Below are 17,934 nucleotides of genomic sequence, written 5' to 3'. Positions count from 1 at the left end.
GTCAAACACATTTTGATCTGTTCCCACTGGAACTTCACCTCTTTGTCTCTGTTGCAGGATCATCCCCCTTTTTATCCCATGAATCTCCCATGCTGGGGTGGCTTCACAGTGTCCACCATTCCGTCAGGAGTTGTTTGTTGCCAAATAGGTTTTTTGCCAGTGGCAAAGATGAGCAACTTGCTCTAAGAAACCCTAAGAACAGCAAAAAAAAACCTTAGGGCCAGGTAGAGTTTCCCCTGTGTGGTGTATTCCTTCTCCTAGAGGCACATGGGAATTCACTTGTGTCCTGTCTGATTTGGTCGGGGAAGTTGGAAGCTTATCCCTGCAGAAGCACGAACCAATGTCTGCTTATCTACTGTGTGCAGACAAGGAATAATGTTTTTTGAAAAAATAGTTCTGTTTTAAAGCAAAAGTTGTAATAACTGGGGCCACTGACTGTGAATACAGATCAGGTTTTATCATAAGGATTACTACTTGTTAAGTTCACAAAAACAAAAAAAAACAAAAACAAAAACTAACAAAAACAACAAGAAGGAGTAGATCAAATCAGATATCAAATAACTCATGCAAATAACCTACATAGCATATGTTGTCCTAAGGCAACTTGTAACTAAACAGATGGTTTTGCATCTCTCTGCATTGCTGCTGCTAACCAGGTATTGCATCCTCCCATTCAGCAATAACCCTGCGCAGTTTAGGTGTGATTTAGATTTGGTTGCAGGGAGAAACTTTGAAGGGTAAAGGTGGCAATTTTATCCAGGCTTTTATTCCTAGGTAATTTGTATTGTTCCTTTTAGTGGGACCTTCTACTGCTTGTGCTTTTCACTACTTTTTTTTTTTTTTTTTTAATTATTGTATTCCCCCACCTTCACCCCCTCTCCCATGTCATTGTTTCGGCCTTGTTCATGTAATCCCTTCTTACATGATGGAGAACACTTCAAGCCCTTCAGGGAGAAGCCATTAGAAAACAGTATCAGGTTCTCGGGTCTTTCAGTGTTCTTCACGTCTATCCCTAAACATTAAAGTCCTCTCTTCATTATTCTTTGAAACCAATGAAACATTTTAATTGGCTTTAGTGCACTTTGATCAGGCCTGTAGTTGTATGAGGTTGTTGCCATGCTGTACAAATTGTTAAGAGAGCTTGCATTTAGCCTTTCCTCTGAAAGCATCCCAGCATTGCTCTTAGTTATTACTAGCTCCTTGTAGTGGGAACCTATTGTGCAACTGGTTGTAGACAGTTGAGTAACGCTCCTGCGATTAATAACAGCTCTCCAACACACCAGCAACTCCCATTTCAGACCAGTAGAAACGGTGTCTGCATCTGAAAGCAGAGCCAGGCCTTTCGTATAGGAATCAATTTGCCCATTGCTGTGGAGCAACCACAGAGAAGCTGTTTAACAGTACAAAACCCACATTGTATATGAGATTAGAACAGGAAATATGGGATTGCAAGTTGAAACTGCATGGTAAATTTAAGTGAGTTATGCACACTGACTAAAACAACATGCCTGTCTATCTGCGTCTGTGCTCCTATAAGAGAGGCTCACAAACTGCCTGTATTTATCCTCATGTTACTCCCAGTTGGTGGGAACCCCTTGCTCCTGGTTTCACAGATGAGGTCCGGGGCCATCGGCAGGGAAGGTGACCCCAGTGGTGGAGGAGAGCCTGGAGCATGGCTAGAGCTCGTCTGCACCACTTTTCCTCTTCAAGAGTGAGGAAGGGAAAGGGGAAGGGGTTTTCATTCTTTTGGGCTAACAGCTCCCTGAAAGTCCTTTCTGAGAGATGTCTCCTTCACAAAGATCATATGGCATGTTTACCTTGGAGTTGGGCGTGCGTTCCCTGGCTTTATTGTCTCCAAATCAGATTTTTAACTTCTTTATTTTTTTAAATCAGTAGCAAAAAAGTGCTTTCTCACTTTATGTTTTTTTTTTTTTTTTTTCAAAGGCTAATGGAGAGAAATGATCTGCTTTTTTTTTTTTCTGATAAGATTAACTCGTTGTTTATAAAGCAGAAAACATTTTTTTCATTTGTCCATTGAACAGGCAAAACCACAATTGTAATGAATAATGCATAATTAACCCCTCTTGTCTGGAAGAGATAACACTTAAGACCCACTGCACTACTCTCCCCGTGGTGTTAATCCAAACCAAACACTGAAGTTTTATAAGCAGATGTATTATTATTGCAGTTGTAGCATTTTTATAGCCAGAGCACAAAGCTTCTGAAATTAAGGTGATATTTAATCTTAAGACTGCTGGGCACCAACTAACCATGTATGCTATAGAAAGGAGATAGTGTTCTGCCTTCTGCTCTGCTTTATACAAAATTAATGCCACACCTCGGTTTTGGGGAATTTTCCAATGCAGTTTTCATTTGGAATATCTGGTCACTTGAGTAACACAGAGAAATAAAATAGAAGCAATTTGCTGCTTCATTTAAAACTTAACCCGAAATTCTGCCGACCTCACCCTGGCAATTTAATGAAAAGTTTTCAGTTCGGGGCTCTGTGATTGAATGCCATGTTATGAAGTCTGTTTTGCATCTCTGGTGTCCCGGCAGTGTGGCTGCATTGCTTCTCACTTGCGAATCACAGAATCATTAAGGTTAGAAGAGACCTCCAAGGTCATCTGGTCCAACCATCCCCTACCACCAATGTCACCAATAAACCTTGTCCCCAAGCACCAGGCCCAACCTTTCCTTGAACACCCCCAGGGACGGTGATGCCACCCCCTCCCTGGGCAATCCGTCCCAATGCCTGACTGCTCTTTCTGAGAAGAAATGTCTCCTCATTTCCAACTTGGCACAACGTGAGGCCATTCTCTCTAGTCCTATCACTGGTTACCTGTGAGAAGAGGCCGACCCCCAGCTCCCCACAGCTTCCTTTCAGGCAGTAGCAGAGAGCAATGAGGTCTGCCCTGAGCCTCCTCTGCCCCAGACCAAACACCCCCAGCTCCCTCAGCCGCCCCTCACAGGACTTGTGCTCCAGGCCTTTCACCAGCTCCATAGCCCTGCTCTGGACACGCTCTAGGGCCTCAATGTCCTTCTGGTACTGAGGGGCCCAAAGCTGAACACAGATCTCGAGGTGCAGCCTCACCAGAGCTGAGTACAGGGGTACAATCACCTCCCTGCTGGCCATACTATCCCTGATACAGGCCAGGATGCCGTTGGCCTTCTTGGCCAGCTGGGCACAACGCCAGCTCATGTTCAGGGGCAACCTAGTGCATCCCCTTCGAGAAAGCTTCTCCAGGGAGCCCTCCTGGCTGCAGGTGGCCTTGCCTGGGCTGCCTGCACACCGGGCTGGGACGACGACAGGCAGGTTTCAGCGGTGGCAGTCGAAATCTGCCAGCTGAGCTGAACACACTGGGTGATACAGGATAGCCGGCTCCCTCTGTGTGTAAGTCTTGCAGAAGAGGCTACTTCCAATTCAAAATGGTGAGAAATTATGGTTGCACCAGCCAGAAGTCAAATTAAGGAAGATTCATGTGGAGGCTGGTATCGTTTTCCAACAGTATAATTTTTGAGTGCTCCAAGAGCAAAGCCAGCGCAGCTAAACCCTGCTGATCTTGTGTTCCTTGCTTCCCTGCTGTGTTATCTCAACGGGGCCCTGCCAAATCACCCCAGCTTGCCTCCCCCTGCATGGGAGTCTGCCGGGGCTGTCACTAATGCTAGTCTCAGGGTATATGGATAGCGGGGTCTGTAGCCTTCGGAAATGCATCAGGCAGCAGATCTGAGTGCAGGAGTTTGCTGTAAAAACAGTGACTAATCTCTACCCAGATGTGGTTGGTTTGGAAGTATGTGGAGATATGTAATCAGGTTTCCTTGCAACAGGCTGGTGATTGTGCAGTGAGATATTGGGCCAGTTCGTTACACGTCATGCTGGTACGGGAAAGTCCTGATTGCCTTGAGCACTCCGAGATCCAGTGACTTCAGTGGGGAGATGGAGTAACTTGAGCCTTTTATTTCTTATAGAAATCCCAGTCACAGATGTGGTCCAAAAACCCATGCTCTCATTCAGTTGCGAGGAGTTTGTCTTTCTTTCTGAACAAGAGTGGAGCTCTGTCTTGTCTTTTTCAGGGTTTCTTAGTTATAAGACTTCCTACATCATGTTTATCACAAGGATTTTTTTTTTCTGCCTCGTCTCAGCTTGTGGATCCCCAGCACTTCCAGCAGAAATACAGACATGGTTACTGCAGTTTGGTTTGTCCTCCTTGGTTATCTTCCCTGGCCTCCAGAAACATTTGTGGATTTACAAACCAGAGGCTGAACTACCACATTGCAGCACTTTCCACATCACGGGGTTCATCACAAGGGCTCGCTTCTTCTCTTGGAAAACACAGTTTTATTCCATACATTCCTCTCCTTGGTTGCTTCTTCCCCCTTTCAGTGAGTCTCCTTTGGAGGATCCCCTCTTCTGTGTTCCTCCCGTCCCAGTGCCATGATGCTGCCTTTATTCTTGGTCAAATCACGGCAGCCTTTCCTCCTCCCCGCAGCATTCATGTGTCCCAGGGCAGGGTTTACCCCAGGCTTCCCATTGCGTCGGCCTCTGTACTGCTGCCAGACGATACTCACAGTATATGCTGTGGGTGATTCTCTCAGCCTCTGGAATGAATTATTTTATTGCTGCCAGCTTGTCAGAGAAATCAGCTTGAAAGCTGAGCCAGAGAGCGGTCCTAGGAGCGACCAATTCAAAGTGGAAGCAAGTCACCATCAAGCAAAATAAATAGGGGAATGCATTGGCTGGATAAAATGAGCACTGGTTTATAGGGGAATTTCAAAAGAACCAATTAGACCTCAATAGGGAACCAGGTCTTATATTTAAACCTTATAAATATACAAATCATGACATTCTAATTAAGCGCTGTTGTTTCCCAGGTTTTGTTTTTGAAGGGTATAGTTTTCTGTTTAACTGCCGTTCTTGTAAAGATTTGGCATGGTCTGGGACATTTTTCTCTTCTTGGTTACCTCGCCAGGAATTTGCATTCCCGCTCTGTGCCTGCGCTTTGGTGTGCGTGCTGCCACTGAAAAGGCTGTGAGTCATAAATAAAAGAACAATATGACCACAAGCACCCCCTGCAGAGGAAGAAGAAAGGCATGAGTAAAATAATATGCCAAAGAAAATCGTAGACCAGATAATTTATCCGCCCCTAATTATTTCTGGGCCAGAATGAGGTATTTCAAATAGTAAAAAAGCAACTCTTTTTTTTTTTTTTTTTTTTTTTTTTTTCTCTGTGATTTCAAATGATTGGCCTATTACAATTTGACTTAATTTTAGTTGGCTGTTTGTCAAGGAAAAAATTGCCATAGGTCACTTACGAGCACTACAGAATAAACTGCATATACATTTCTGAAGCACAGAGACTGTTTTTTCATGCGTTTCTGACGCTTTCAGCCATTCAGACTCCTACGTCTCGAAAGAAAACACATCTCAGGTGTCACGTTAATCTTGTTGGTATGAGATTATGGCTTGCCAATTGCTGATTTTGGATATAGCTGCCTGGTCCATTTAAACAACTTCAGTGTAAGTAGCAATAATGGGCTACAGTGGCACAGTCTTTCAGAAGACAAGACAAAAAAAACCCTATGCTTGTTAAAGCAAAAAGGCACCCCAGAAGTAGGAAATTGAATATTATTAATAAAAACAGAAGGAATGATTAGAAATGTTTTCACACGATAGAGCTCCTTGTTTGACGTGTATAACCACAGGGACTTCACCGAGGGATCTTGCTGGACCTTTTCTCCTGAATGCGTCTGCACAGCGCTGCGAGCATTCCTCCGCGATAATCTATGATGTATTTGTAACATTTGCATGTAATCTGTCAGGCAGGGCCTGTGCTGTAGAGCGTGGGAGTTTCAGGCCCGTGGGATTTGTGAGGCTGCAGATGCAGAAGTTGGAGTCAGTCAGATTTGTGGCATGAATGGGGGTTTCCCTGGTGCTAGAAGAAGTGAAGAGTAAGCCCTGAGTGCGCTGCAATCTGACTTCACGCAGGCTATTCTCACAAGGTTTCCATTTCCAAGGCTTCGATGCTTTTTGGCATTGTAGTCCTCCTTTTAAACTGATCCTCTGCAATCTTTCAAGGTTCACTCGCAAGTCATAATTGCCCTAGAGAATAGCAGCACATGGATGCAATGAAACGCATTTGTAAAAGTGCTTGTTTTGGTATTGATGGGGCTTTCGCTGCTTGTTATCTCTGAGCATGATTTAGAGGGACATAAATGTAGCATCTCAGCCTTACACATTCATAACTCCTTCCATCAAAAAATCTCAAAGCATTTTACACACAGATGTAACCGGATAATATGGCCTGTTGTCTGTGTGGCATCTCCAACATCGGTTATCATCATTCTATACCATATGCCAGGGTCTAGAGTATTCCCTGAAGTATTTTACATAGGAGGAATACATGTAAATAGAATATCTGGCAACCTATGAATGGCTCACAGGATTTTAATCAACTGCACAGTTTTAAAATTGGCATTTAAATCCCTCTCACATCTGTTGTTTAAAATAGCCAGCAGCGTGTGGGACACATTCACTGTGTAGTATTCATATGAGTATGTTAATAATAGTATACATTATCGAAGTGAAAAATAAGGTGTGTAAAAGCAGTGCTCATAAAAGTAAGTATTCAGAGGTTTTGGAGAAAGCGCTGTTTAATACTGAAAAAATAAATATTTTCCCCACAGCTATTGCTGAGATATATTCTTTGTATTTTTAAACGTTCCCATTTGCACCCTCAGTGCACACTGTGGCTTCCACTGCCCTCCAAGATCAGTCCTTATGGGGTAACTTGTGTAGAAAGCTAATAAACTGCACCTGCTTTAGCTTCTAAATATCAAAGGTGGTGAAATACTTCTTGGAAAAAAGTTGTTTGTGGATCGTCAAGGCAAGGTCATAGGTGACAGCTAACTCTGGTTAGGTGCTAGCCAGCTCCGGTTCATTCATAACCACTGGGTTCCAATTGCAGACCTAGTCTGTCTTCTCAATGTGTTTGTATGGTCTTCGTGTCTTTGTCACCCGTCTGCAAAATAGATTTGCCAGTGCAGATTCTCTGGCACTTTTTCTTTATCTCAGTAAGGCCCTTAAATAGGTGCAAGGCATGAAGTGTGCTAACAAGGGGTGCGTTGTGTCTCTGTATCGAGTTCTGACTGCTGGGGAGAGCTGCACCCTCACTCTCCAAAACGCACAGTACCTCTGCAGCTGAGCACCCAAAAGCCTTGAATCCCAACTGAAAAACTCCTGCCTTTCACTGTTTTTTTACATAGCTGCTGTCTCTGGTCCTTTCTGGTCCTGATCTGGTCATCATTCTCATACACTGCTGGTCCTGGTCCTGTGATCGACATGAATTAAAAAAAAAAAAAAAAAAAAAAGCACACAAAAACACAAAGAAATTTGATTCCATCCCACAGGAATGACTGTACTACACCAGTCATTGTTTTGAAGTATGTTTTAGAAATTTGTAATGACAGCATTGCAAATATATAGTTAATTGTGGAGCAACCATTTTTACAATTTGTGTTTTACCCCACATGGAAAGCTATAATTTACTCCTTGTAATTAGGTTAAGTTTAATTCTGGCGAGACACAGGCCCGTATTATCCAGTGTAATATACTGTAATCCTCCCGTTAGGTAAGGTGCCAAGTATTCCGTTTGTTTTGGGAGCCAGCAAAATTGCCACTTGTCCGGAGTTGTTCTTGGACAGAATTGTGAAAGTGGTAACATTTTGCTACTTGCTATTATTAGTCTGACAATGACCCAGAGATGTATGGAGCATTCATTGAACATTACGTAGAAGGTGTATGACACCACTAGTAATATTGTGGATTTGACACTGTATGGGAGAATGTCAAATAGCTGTCTGCTCATCATCCTCAGACACTGCACCTACTTTGTATCTTTCATGGTCAGACCCCAAAATCACACTTTTTTACCTTTAGAGTTTCATCATGCTACAAAGTAGTGCTGAGAGAGTTTGTGTGAAAATCAGAGGTTACACCACTGCCACATCACTATTACACCGCTGCATGTCAGTTTGCTAATCAAAGATAAATCTAGGTTGAACAGCAACAACAACAAAGTTAATGGAAATTTGTTTTTCCTCCCTTCCCTTTGAAATGCCTTTTCTGTGCTTTCTTAGTAGGTTACCCGTCCTTTATAGAGTTCATTTACCAGGATATTTGAGTATATTGTCACAGGTTTGTGGCTGTTGAGGTGCTGATGACATCATTTTTGAAATCCTGTTTATTACACATGCGGACTGTTTTCTGAAATTGGAGTCCTCTTTACTTCTGAAACCTGAGACAAAGGATTCCTTAACACCATTTTTTTGCCTTGAATGAAACTTACATCGTAGACACTCCGGTGTTTATATGTTCTTTAAAGCCTGATTGAAAACTGTCATCCTCCATTGATTTCATAGCACGTTTACCTTATACAGGTACAATTATTGAAAGCAAAGTTAAAACATAATATGCTGTTGATGGATCTCAATGAGGTGTGAGTTTCTGCCTCAAGCAGGCTGACAGGGGACTCAATTTTCCCATTAAAGATGTTATCCAGCAGTTCTCTCTGAGGCTTAGCTTCATTTGATAATTGCCATGCTGCATAGGATGTGTAATTTTCTTCTGTAAGAGGTATTTTTCCCTTTCTACCAGAAGACTATGAAATATGCAAGCCCATAAGGAATGTTTAAGTAATTTTTGTAATGGTGTTGAAGAAACAGCTGGATCCACATTCCTATCTGTAACATCCAGTATTGCAATTCCCAGTTCATCATGATGGATTGGGTAATTCCACACTAAGGAATTAACTCAGTGTTTGGAAGGGTGAGGATTGTACAATTGATTATTTTTGTTTGATTATGAATGCCATCCAAAAATACTTCTGGTACTCAGTCACTGACATGTCTGACTCCTCATTCCTTCTGACCCCTCTGGAAATTTCTTTCAGCTGGCTATTTTGACCACTTGAAAGTTCAGGGAGATAGAACACATATCAGTGGTGTTCCTACACATCTGAATGAAGGAAATAATGGACATCGATCAGTGCTACTTGGAAGGGGGGTGATAGAGATATAACTTTATGTGAGGAACAGCAGCTGCGTAGTGGTTAAAATAGAAAGCTGAGAGACAGGTCTTATCAGTTTATCCTCGGCTCTGCTGTAATCTTCTTCTTATCATTAACCTTCCATTAGTCCTTTCAGTGGCATGCCTCCCTCCCCCAACCCTGAGCAATTTAGAATTGTTGAAGATGGAATTTCGGCCTATGTTCTTGGGTGGAGTGTTCATACCACCTCGCTTTTGGCACCCACTGTGCGTGGCTGAGGCCCCCTCTGTCATCCCTTTGCAGTCAGGGAGGAGAGGTAGATGTCAACCTGACCTTCTTCTCATTCTCTCTTCTAACTTGGGCACTAGAATTAGGTTTCTAAAGTAGGGACTATTTAAAAATTGTAGGTAAGCAATGTACACCATATGACACTACCCAATTTCTGTTAGCGTTATATAAGAAATTATTCATTACTATAAATAATTTCAATAAAATTGTTATAAATGCAGATATCAGTTTGATTGGTGTTATAAATGAAACTTTGCTTCTCAACTCTATAAAGGGATGAGAGACCTCCATCATTCGCCTTGCAGGCCAAAATGGGGAGACGCTGAAAAAGGTGTTTCTTGAGGAACATACATGTGGTATCCACTCCATTCCTGCATCACCCAGACAGAAAACTCTTTACAAGACAGAAAATTCTCTAAACATGGACCGTCTTTAGTGCTGTGTGTAAGCAATGTCTAATATAAAGGGAACCTGTTTCTAAGAAATCCTTGATACACGGTACAATTAAACAATTAAAAAATACTGGAAGATATTCTCAGTTTGTTCAAGAGCTGAAAGAGCAGATTGGTAATTGCTGTCTTTGGTGCTACTATTTCATGCCCCAAAAGCTGGTGACAAGGCAGAAGCCTAACCACTTGTCTTGTTCTCTGATTTCTGTGCCTTTTCATCCTCACCAGCAGTAGATGGGGAGCGTAACCGCAGACTGGTGCCTGTGGTGCAGATCTCTGGGGACTGCTGTCTGTGTGTGATGTAGCCTGCTGATAAAAAAAGTAACCTCAGCAACAACAACAGAGAAGGAAGAATTGTTTTCTTGCCTCCTGTGGAATGGAGACCTGGATGCAGGCGGGAGGTCTGGAGGAGTCGGCATGGCAGAAGGCCTGTGATTGCCTTCGTAATGTAATTGTGATAATGGTAGGTCGGGGAATTGCAGTGGTTCAGCAAACAGCTCCAGCCACCTCTCCTTGTGGTTCTTTTTGTGGTTACAGCAGTAGATGGAGCTTCCCCATATGCAGATGTTCCAGGGCTGAGAATGTGTCTCTGATGACTTTGTGAGCTCCATGGGTAACGATGGACCACAAAGAGCAAGGGAAGAACCCAGACTTCAGGAAGGCTTCTCCCTCCACAGCTTTATGGGAAGTGGCTGGGGAAGAGCAGGGAGAACTAGCTGTAAAGGAGGTGCAGACCTGACCCAGATACAGAGGAGACATTGGGACAGAGAAGAGAAGGAGAAAGATGAGCATGGTATGCCCAGATCTCACCCAGGTCTCATCTTCATGGAGTCAGGAGCTTGGAAGATCTCCAAAGTTCCACTGTATAAATATAGCCACTAGGGAGGGTTCGGTTTTGTTTGGGGGGGTGGGGGGGGAGTAGGAGGATGTCTTCAAGGACTCCTTTTTCATGATCATCCATTTCTGTTGAGCGTTTTCATTCTTGGTCATACAGGTGTACCATAATCACAGAAACAGTGGAGGAGTAGCTACAGTTTGCTTTGGGAACCAGATGAGCCAACTTTGGCAAATGGATTTGTAAAATCTCTCAGCCATAGGAAGACTATTATGATTTGAAATGTTTCAAAGACTGAGGGTAATACAACCTCTTCTCCTGGGTGAAATTTAAACACTCTCATTCTGTATCTTGTTATTTGTGTATTAATCCCTTTATATATGCCTTAAATAGTCCAGTTTTCTGAAGTTCCATCACTCCACCTTACATGTTTACTTCTCTAAGGAAATATGTGATCCTTTTCCAAATCAAAGTTTTTTAACCAAGCATAGGCTATAAACCACAGCATTCTTTAGTGGTCTGCAACATTACAGACTAGGAGTATGTCTACATTGCACTCCCAGCAGAGGACTGCTGTATGAAGAAGGAATTGGTGGTAAAAGAGTTAGCTCAGGTGCTGATAGCAGCTTTTGCACAGCAGTGCTGGATTCTCTATGGGCTGCTAAAACTGTCCAGAGAAGCAGAACAGCACACCGCTGTTCTCTTGGAGCTAGATTGGTGTCAACCCATAAAATAAATTGGCTCTGATATGTCTATGCTACCCCAAGTCCACCCTTTTATTTTGCAGAAGGGAGTTATGTCTTCTTCGGTCTTAAAGCACTTGCTCTCAGTATTTGTTCACCTGTGTGTTGAGATGTGGGATGCAGCAATAAATAAAAATGTAGAACTTTGCCATCTACAGCTGAGGGCTGATGGGTCTGGCCCTCATTATTGTGGCTTAAAAATGTGGGACCTAGGAAGGGACAGAAGTTGAGTTTCTTCATTTGCTGCCCATGGCTTTGGTCTGTAGCCTGTGGTGCCCGTCCTGTGTTTCACAAGGCATGCGTGCTGACGAGGTTTCTTTTGCAAAGCATCATGCTTATAAAGAGACTCCCAGTACTGGGGCTGAAGTAAAATCCATAACATTTTTTACATGGAAATTCTCATGAAAATAGCCAGAGCTGAAAATACCAGAAAAGCCACTAGCACAAACCGTCCACATATAAATATTCAGGAAATTCTAGTATCAATAGTTCTGGTTATTTCTGGTCCAACTGGAACCAAAGGCAATAGGAGTAAAGTCTTCAGTGCGCACTACAGAGCCAAATTCTCTGCCAGTAACCTTTTAGGTTAAAAAAAAAAAAACAACACAACTAGAGTGTTCCTTGGCTATGTGTTCCTTAGAGTGGATTTCTTCAATTTCATCTTGAGGGGTTTTGTTTGGCAAGGCCCAAGGAAAGGGGTTTTCTCCAGGAGATTTTTTTTCATCCCTCCAAATATTCCTGATCCCTTTGCTTTCACTGTGCCCTTCCAAATAAATTCTAAACACATTTCCTGCTTTTCCATGGCATCAGCATTGTTAATACAGTGGACGGCACTGTTAATAGAGCAGGCAGGTTAAGGAGTGGCAAGCAAGAGATCAAGGGTTGCTGGAGGAACTATGAAAAACATTCAGAATGACATCTAAGATTTAAACCAGGTTTGTTTTAGTGGGATGAATTCGTTGGAGTATTTTTCCCATCTGACTCTGGCATAAAGGAGGGTTCAGAGAGAAGGCTTGCTAAATTATACCTCAGTGATGGGAGGAAATTCAGAATTACTCAAGATACAAACTTTGCATCTTAATCTTTTTCATGATTTCAAATCAGCCTTGGAATTGATCTATGGATCACCAGTCCCAAGAGTCCTAAAGTTATAATCCAGGTCTCAGAAAACCATGAAAGAGGCTGAAAATTTCATAAGATCTGAAAAATCAGTGTTTTGTTCCCATTCCTCCAAGCCTTTAAGGTATATTTGTGTAGAGTTCTTCTTTACAATCACAGATGATAAGAACTGTTATTCAATAATACAGAAATAAAGAGAGATTCTCAAGCACACACCTGGATCAAGGTCCTTCAGAACTCCCCCAGATATCACAAGGCTAACAAGACTAGCAATAAAATCCTGGCAGTTGACAGAGGTAGCTTTCAGATGGAAATCATGAGCTAGCCATTAGGTTGGGATGCATTTCCCTGATCGCTGGGGGTTAATACCAGCTGAAATTCTAAGTGAAACCTGGAGTGTTAATCCGCATTAAGGAGATCTGAGGAAAGCAAGTGCCTTAATCCCCACAAACCCTGTGATAAAGTTGTTACTGCCTGTCTACATACATACCTCGTGGACCATTCATCTGGGCATCAGCTGAACCAGTTGGGATAGCAGAAGACCTGCTAAAACAAGTACAGAATGATTTTTCCCTTGCACTTCCCTTTTAAATTCCAGAAATTATTACAGGAAATCCTGAATTTATTGGAGATAAACTGTCGAGACTGACTTTTCAGCTTGTACCTACTTTCTTGTAAGTTTGTCTTTTATCTGCTGCACCATCAGGGCTACAGGAAAACAAGTCCAAACACCTACTGGCCTATTCCCTCCCCTCAGTTTTATGGTTAAGGTCAGCAGAACAAATTCTCATTTAGCTCATGGGAAGGCCCAAGACCCACATCTGCCAAGGAATTTCAGATTTGCCATTCACTGGACCTCTGCAGCAGCAAAGGACATTGGGGTGCAAATATGATGTGCAAATATGATGCATCTGGGCAAGCGCAAGAGTTGGCTCTTAAAGCTGGAGTTCAGAGAGGTCCCTTTCATTCATCCATGGGAGAAGGCCTCATTATAATTGTTCAAGCCTGACTGGATTACATCACTTTCCCCCTCATTTCACTCCCTCCTCACTTGCCTCCCTCCTTTTATTTACACCCCTTGTTCGGCGGCAGCGTGGAGCGGGGGGCTGCCTTAATGATGCATGCTGATCGCTTCATTCCCCGCTGCCCCCCCATCGCCTCCCCCAGTGCTTTGAAGTGTGCTCAGGTCTCAGGCTCCAGTTCAGAGGTCACTTTGTTTATTTATGCAAAGCTGGCTCATCTGTGAAATGGGGCTTTCAAGGCCTCTGACATCAAAGGCTCCAAAGCTGGTCCCATCAAGTCAGAGCAGGGACTGGCCTTGCATTATAACAAATTAAAGCAACTTTGTGAATCATAGAGAAACATTATGGTTAGATTTTTTGCTTCGTAAATTGGGACGTTGTTTTGACTTGGGGATGGCTTCTAAGAACCTGGTATTGGCCCAAAAACAAGTCATGCCCGTTTGGCTAAAACACGAAGCCTCTACAGAAAGTCTGTGGGTAAATAAAATTTGATCCTGGCTCAGTAACAGTCTGTGAATATTTCCCATCAGTTTCTCTCAGAGTCAACTGTTATGCAGAATTTTCCATTTGTTTTAACTTTTAATAGGGAATGGAACAATTCTGCCATGGTAATAAACAGAAACTATACCCCTCTTATATGGCACTCTTTGTCCCTTCGGATCCCCTTTGTTAATTGATGGAGTTACAGACTGAAATCTCTTTCTGGAGAAACCCAGCCTGCTTTGGGACAAGGAGCTGACCAACAGGACACATGACAGGCAATATGCATGGACCGTCATGCTTTCTGGGGTGTGAAAGGGCAATTTGGTCCATGACATCAGCACTGATAATCAGGGCCTCATACGCTCAGATGTGTCAGGACTCAGGCAAAAACAAGCACTCCCCACCCCACCCCACCCCACACTTCCCAAGCCCGCACCAGCATCTGACCTGTGGGATCTCAGCCTAGGAGCCAGCTTGGAACAAGATCCTGAAGCAAAAGAGGGGCATTGACTGCCTCTCTGCAGGTCACACTGCCAGGATGGCATTCCTGAACAAACAGCTGGTGCCTCTGGATCCATCCTGACCCCATCTCGTATGGCCAGTGTGGTATACGGAGGGGAAAGGGGTTACATAGGTTTGTCCCTTGTCCCCGAGTCTATCACCTGACATGATATGGGAGGCTTCCACTTCAGGTTTCTTGACCAACCAGCGTGCTTTGTGACACCATGGAACCAAGTAGTGCGGTGAGGACACCTAAATCATGTACACAGAGTGTGTTTTCCTACCCCCAGATACTCGTGACATAAAATTAGTCAGTGATTATTTTTCAAGGCAGGTTTTCCACTTCGTCTTCCAACTGGCTGCTCTCCTAAGCTTGTGATAGTGTCCAAGAAGTCCAGTACAGGATGACCTTCCAATATAGGTCACATAAAAGGGAGCTCGTAGGAAACTTCAGCAGCTCATCCTCCTTAGCGCTGCCTCTTGCGGTAATTTGCTGGCAGCAAAGCTGGCAGTGCTGCATAGCTGGTCCCTGCTGCCCTTTGGCTGCAGGCTGATTTTTTTTTGTATGTACTTATCACCCTGACCCGGCTGCCTCAGTGGGAGGTGACAAGAGAATGAGTAAGCAATCGGCTTATTAGGTCAGTTTTGAATATAGCTAAGACTTCTGTGATTTCTGCTACAAACCCATCGTTTTATATGCCGGTCATGCATATCTGAATGTGGCTCACTTTCTCAGGTGCACTCTCTGTCTAAGAGGAATATTGCCAGACCAGTTGCACTAGCAAAGGCTGGGGTGAAATACAAGCAGCAGGCCTTCAGATCAGGCAGTATTAACCAGATCTTTCAGACCCTGTTGCCCTTCCTCATTGGTATAATTCAGAGCTTGCTTCAGACTTCAGGTTAGGGCCGGACTAGACACCTCTGAACTTTTATGAAATTTTGTCAGATGCTTCCCATGCAGCCACAGTATAACTTTCAATGTGGTTGTAGCAGGTGGAAGTCAAGTTTTGGTGATAACTGAATTAAATGGGGTTCTTCCATCCTAAGGGTGTTCCTGGGATACCTATCTCCTGCTGTGCTGTTCCACTTTATATAATAATAATCTCTTTTTTGGCTCTCTGCTACTGTAGTTCAGAACTTAAAACGCTCACCCAAGGTGCAAGGGAGGAGGTTCAAATCCCTCTGAATGCAGCAGAAGAGGGACTTGCCCCTGGGTCGCTTACATCCCAGGTTAATGTTTTATTGTTATATTACTGGCTATTCTCCTGGCTCACTCACACTTTTAAGCTTGGCCTGAGATTCCAGTGCTTCAGGGAATCATCCTTCAGATGAGCTTTGCTGAGTAGCATCCAGTTTCTGGATTTCTTTTCTCAAGGTAGGAGCCCAGCTCGCTGCATCTTGAGCTGGAACAGAGATGTCCGCAGCATCCCCTCACCCAGTGCACACCTCCAGGTATGGGAAGCAGTAGTTTTGCTCAACATGAGTTTCCATGTTTACATTGCCACCACCCCTCCCCGAGACTTCTGCTGTGTTTTGTTGTTAACGTTACCGCATTCCTAACAAACATGAAACTGGTTCCAGTGGATCTAAAACAACATGCCTAAATGCGTGCAGTTACTTATTTAAATCTTGCTCCGCTGCCAAATTATTTATTTCATAGGCTCAGCATGGTGGCATTAGCTATCCTGATCTCTTCCTCCAAAATGATTTTCTCTGGGTTTGGTAGGTTACTCCGCAGGTTTGGGATTTGGCAGGATAACAACCAAAGAGGCATCTTCAAAGGATCAAAAAGAATCAGAGCAATTTTACTCACATCAAAAGCCTGGCAGTGTGTCAAGAGGTGTTGGGGATGCCAGTCAGTCCTTGTGTAAAGGCAGGAGGAGCGCACATGGGCTGACATACTGTAACATGAGGCAGGAGGCAAGGGAGGCTACGCCGCTCTTTGTACATCACCGTGGGTAGGATTAAGATATAATTGACAGAACATCACCACTTAAACGTCTTAGCCGCTTTTAAGATATTCAGCAGCTTAACAATAGGCAGGAATCCTACATCTCCAACCACAGTTCTCCTTTCTTCTCCATTACCCAATGCATTTTTCTAATTGTGCTAGGGGATTTGCTAAGTTCTCTGTCAGAGGGCATCCAGGATTTCGTTTGTAGCCCTACTGATACTTAAGTGAAAAGTTCTACAAGAACCAGAAGATAATCAACTCAGTATTTTGACTTAAAGGAGACGATCTGTCATATGCAAGCCATCATATATAATGGGTATATTTGTATTCCCTCCATTTGGTTTGCCAAGGCTGTAAAATTATATTTGCAGAACGCAGCACGTGGGTTACAAGCCTCCTCCGTCAGTCGGGCTGCGGGCCAGCCCCGGCGCAGCCTGCACAGTGCATTTGCCCTCGCGGCGCTGTGCAGGAGGTGCTGTGTGCTGAGCCTGGCTGCATTTCACCCTGCTGCCCTGAGACTCGGGCTGGGAACTGGCCTGGGAAATACTCCGGGCTTCCAGTGACAGACACAGGGTGAGGGAGGTGGGAAGGGCTGGTCAGCCAGAGGGAGCTGCCGCGGCAAGGGCACAGCGTGCTGCTGCCCTGAAAGCTTGCTTTCCCCCTCGAAATGACAGCTGCACATACCTCTGGGGGAACTGTGCTGAAGTCGCTGCAAGGAGAAGAGAAAAATCTGCCAGGGGTGAGGGGGGACAAACCCAGATGGCATTGCAGCCTCTCTGCTTAAGAGACAGCAGCAAACGAGAGTGGAGCATGTGGCGGCACAAAATGCCCCGTGTTGAAGGGTCAGGATGATTTTCCAAAGTAGTGGAAACTGGGATGAGGATGGGGTTAAAACATGGTTTTAACATGGTCTTCTCTCACAAAGCCTGCACAGGATTTTACCCTCTATTTAAGCACAACCCGTTGTCTAAAGCAAATGAAAAGAACAGCTCTACTATTTGCACATTTTGCACACACACACACAAAACAAACAAAAACCAGAGCTTGTTCCTCTCATTTGCTTAAGACCTTTTTTCTTGTTGGTTTTAGGAGATGAGTATTGGAAGGATTCATTACTTGGTTCAGGTATTTCTGCTTGTCATGGTGGGTTTTACACCCTCTCATAGCTCCTTACTGAGGTAGACCTGTTCCCTGCTGTCACCTGACCCCCCTCTGAAAATCAAGATGCTCTCTCAGGGTTGAAATAAGAGTTTAGGCCTGGCTTCATCTCACACACTTCAGGCACTTCGATGCACTTTAGGAGCTGAGCAGCTCTCGATGAAAGACTTCACCCCCCTGTGGGGCTGCCCACAGCGGCCTGCAGAGCACAGGAGCAGCCTCGGAAGGGCCACGTTTTGCTGTGCCATCACCCGTAGCTGCCGGGTGTCCCTCAGGTGGGCTTCCCTCCTGGTGTGTGGCATGGCTAGGAGAGTTGAGCACTTGTGCAGAAGAGGTGG

At 44.1% G+C, this 17,934-nt stretch overlaps 1 protein-coding gene across 2 annotated transcripts in view; it reads left to right on the top strand.

Annotated features, from left to right (window-relative positions):
* The window catches only part of FGFRL1 (fibroblast growth factor receptor like 1), a 167,161-nt gene that overhangs the window by 134,236 nt on the left and 14,991 nt on the right, over window positions 1–17,934 (top strand). The window lies entirely within an intron of this gene.

The sequence above is a fragment of the Oxyura jamaicensis genome, chromosome 4 (genome assembly GCF_011077185.1).
Source record: "Oxyura jamaicensis isolate SHBP4307 breed ruddy duck chromosome 4, BPBGC_Ojam_1.0, whole genome shotgun sequence".
NCBI classification, from domain to species: Eukaryota; Metazoa; Chordata; class Aves; order Anseriformes; family Anatidae; genus Oxyura; species Oxyura jamaicensis.
The sequence above is the reverse complement of the archived record's forward strand: the minus strand, read 5'-3'. Positions and strand labels throughout refer to the sequence as shown.